The 3,793-nt window shown below is 36.5% G+C and overlaps 1 long non-coding RNA gene across 1 annotated transcript in view; it reads left to right on the top strand.

The window, feature by feature from the left end:
• Positions 1-3,547, top strand: part of LOC106148967 — a 14,078-nt gene extending 10,531 nt beyond the window's left edge. The window contains exon 3 of the long non-coding RNA XR_001234781.1: positions 3,462-3,547. This is a non-coding gene — a long non-coding RNA (uncharacterized LOC106148967). The remainder of the gene's footprint in view (positions 1-3,461) is intronic.
• The last annotated feature ends 246 nt before the right edge of the window (positions 3,548-3,793 follow it).

Here is a 3,793-nt window from a genome sequence, read left to right as displayed (position 1 = left end):
GGGAATCGAACTCATGACCTTGTGCTTGCCAGGCAGGCGCTGTGCCACTGAGCTAAATCCCCAGCCCCTTCATAGCATATATTTTGAGTGAGTTAGGACTTGTAACGCATGTTCAAACTGCTGCGCAGGGCTCCCCGTGGAGGGTTTAAGTTTGTAGTCACTCTGTCTGCTGCAAGTGAGCCATGCAGAGAATACACCTGAGTGCAGGACCCCATGACTGGGCCTAACTTTCCTCAGAGCTTTGCGGACCTGTCTCAACTGTGATAATCTGAACCCAAGGTCAGACTTGCTAAACTAGCGATAAACGCTTCTGTATTTTATTCCTCACTGAGTCATGAAGCGTGTGCCCACCTAACACGCTTAACACACACAGAACAATGTAATACCATGACACATGTATTTCAGGGGTTTATCTAGAGGGTTTATTTTTAATAGAAAAATGGATACAGGTGAAGCTTCTCTTTCAGATTCTCTATAATATCACATTGTACAAATTGGAATACATCAATGAATAATATGAATGTTTTATATGAAACGTTACTGTCTCACCATAAACTACTTTGTAGCAGCAGTCCAAAACATTGGTGATGCACCTATTAAATAATGCTAAATTGAAATGTTCAAAATGTGCAAAACTTACCACAAGAAGTTACTGTACAATGAGAAGAGATAGGAAAGTGTCACAGAGAAGAATTCAAGTCATAGTAATACAGAATTTCAACAATGCTTACACTGATGATAAGAAGACTTGATAAATGACTTAGAAAATCAAGCTATCTGGGGGGACAACACAAAACTAGTTCTCCGACTTCTTCAATAGAAAAGAGACTAAACCAGCCCTCCTCATGAAGCCAGAGCACATTTCACAACAGAAAGGATAGTAGGATATACGTGACTGCAAGGAAAAAAATCAGATATGAAACAGTCTTGGCTGCAAAAAGGAATAAAATCAACTTATATGTGCTTAGGAGGACGGACTCGGAAAGAGGTTGCATTTAAAAAAGCAAGTTTTACACGTATTCTCCTTGTGGTGTCTAAGATGTGAATGACATTTAAAGAAGGTAATAATAATACAATCTGTGATAATTTTAATTAAATCCAATTATAAGAAATGATAACTGAAAGTCTTTTATCAGTCAAATTATGAATAGCATCAAGGACATGCAGTAAATTTTTGTGATTTTTCCAAAGCAGAGCAAAGAAGGTGAGATTTTCTTTAAACTCTGAAAGTAATTAAATGTTCCATAAAAGACCTATAGTATAAATAAGTTGCAAAAATAAACTTAGCAAAAACTTGTACTTAATATTTTGATACCAGGCACTGCGTAACAAAGGACACATTGGTACAAAACACTTTATTTTCTTATCTAAATAGAAAAGAGTATTGTCTTTTAAATTCTTTCACCAAGGAGCTCTTTAGCAGCAGTATTGAAATCTTAGGTGTAACACCCTACAGTTTCTTATATTCGCACACAGTTACCAAGAATTTTTCTGACTACCAACTGGGTGTTTCTCCTCCAGAAAACTGTAGGACAAAATATTTCTCCCAGTTGATTTAGTAATTAAAAAATTGCTATCAATGTGACCCAGTACACGAAATAGTCTCCAACACTATAGAAAAGAGTTCCAATTTGCATTTCTGTAATGACTAATAATGTTGAACATTTTCTCATATATTTATTTGCCATTTGTATCTCCTTGAATGAGTCCTTGGTTGATCAGCTTTGTATGTCTATATCTGTTTTCACGAGAAACCACTTTGAAGATATCAATATGTAATACAACAAGCATTGTTAATTCCCTACCACTCTGTTTGTAACTGTGTACTGTCTGTACTGATCCTTTGCTATTTTGTAAAATGTTGTCTGTCTGTTACTATTTTTCACCTTTTTTTTTAATAATAAAAAAAAAAGAAAAGAGTCCCAAAGACTCATATTTATATAGAACTAGGGCATTCTTTGAGTAGTGCACTCTGTTTGAATGCAGAAGAATGGGTAAAACTGTTAAAGATTAAGTTGAGAGTTAGAGGAGAGTGTTTCACCAGAGATACACAGAAAATATTATAGACAAAGAGAGCATCCTTAGGGACTTAAATCGGCTCATAGGATAGGTTAAGTGAGATATTTAAATTGGTGAGAAATAGATTTGAAGAGATAGTACCTGCACTGGTTTAGGAAATCTTGCCAAATTAGGTTTTATGCACAGGAGGGAAATAATAGGAAGGAAAGTTCAAATTTAGAGTTGAATGGGTATCAGGTGCCTTGCGTATTGTTCTGTTATGTTCAAATAGCTGGAAGGTGATGCTAGTGAGCAGAAGGCGCGTGCTGCCTGTGGTGTAGAGTTCACACAGAATAGAACTGACACCAGGCCACCCGTGATCCCCCCATGGCTGACTCAAAGTACAGATTCCCAAAATATTGCTGCAGGATAGTCTGACATTTTCAACTCTCTGGGAATTACAGCTAAAGTATTTTAGAGCAGTAGAAGCAGCTTCTGTTTTGTTGGTAGTTTTCAAAGCGATCCTCCAAAAAAGACCAAGAACCACTGGTCTTCTTCAGAAAGGGGCAAAGTCACTTGGCTTTTTCCGTTCTTTTTTTTTTTTTTTCCTCCGGTACCGGGAACCGAACTCCCGACCTTGCGCTTGCCAGGCAGGCGCTTTTGCCGCTAAGCTAAATCCCCAGCCCTGGCTTCTTCTGTTCTGTGTCTGTTGTTGTTATTTTTGTTTTAATCAGTCGCATTTCTTTATATATATTATATTTAGCTCAGAAAGATGTAGGCTGCTAAATGTAATCTTGCTCCTAATATTCTTATTTTGTCACCCACCTACAAGCTCTAGATATTTTATTTGATGACTAATTTCCTTCTCAGCCTAGCAAAAAAACCCTACTCAGCAGTGGGAACTTTTAAAGACATTATTATTCATTATTTTCTGAGTATGAGAAGGAAGAGTTAAAATAACCAACACATATAATCTATAAACCGGTGTTTTCTTTTAAAAAAAGACATGGCCTTTGACTATTATTGAAAGAGGATATATTCCTTATTTCTCACTTATCTTTTACATCAGAAATATGATTGTTTGGATTCCTTTTAGTGGTTGTCTATTAACACTGCTACTTAGTTCCTAGTACAATTTATTTGCATTGAAGATCATGCTCATTGTGCAAGGAATAGTAATTATAAATTGAAAACAACAAAAGCTGTTGTTTTAAAAGTTTTACACGTCTATAAATGGATTAAACCTTTATCTTAAAGAAAATAAAATCGGTTAAATTTTTACTTCAATGCAAAATAATTACTAGTTTTAATGGAAAAGACAAAATCAAAGTATTCACCATTTCCAGCTCAGCTTAAATGGAATAACTAGTTAATGTAGATCTATCAAGTATTTATACTGCAGCACTGCTGCCTTAGAAATAGTATCATTTGTTTGGTAACCACAAACCACCATCTTTTTACAGGTCGGTCTCACTCAGGACTGCTGAATATGATCCTGATAATCTCGCTGTTGAGGCTGTGATTCACGCCTGGTCACTTGCAATTTGTTGTTGGGTATATTCATGCTCTTTATTAAGTACAGAGTATGAAGGTACAGTGGTTTATAAAGCCACTATTGTTTTTGGAAAGGATCTCTAAAGGCATTTTTCAGCAAAGGTAGGTGTTACGGTTTGTGTTTGGATGTTTCCCCAGAGCCCTATGTGGTCACGGTGTACGGGGTTTTCAGAGGCTGCTGAACCTAGAGCTTTTGACTGGTTCATTGTCTAGTGCTGGAATTGGGCGTGTGAGTGCTACA

This window comes from Chinchilla lanigera, unplaced genomic scaffold, assembly GCF_000276665.1.
Source record: "Chinchilla lanigera isolate Chin_1 unplaced genomic scaffold, ChiLan1.0 scaffold00033, whole genome shotgun sequence".
Classification (NCBI taxonomy): Eukaryota; Metazoa; Chordata; class Mammalia; order Rodentia; family Chinchillidae; genus Chinchilla; species Chinchilla lanigera.
This window is presented reverse-complemented; position numbering and strand designations above follow the sequence as displayed.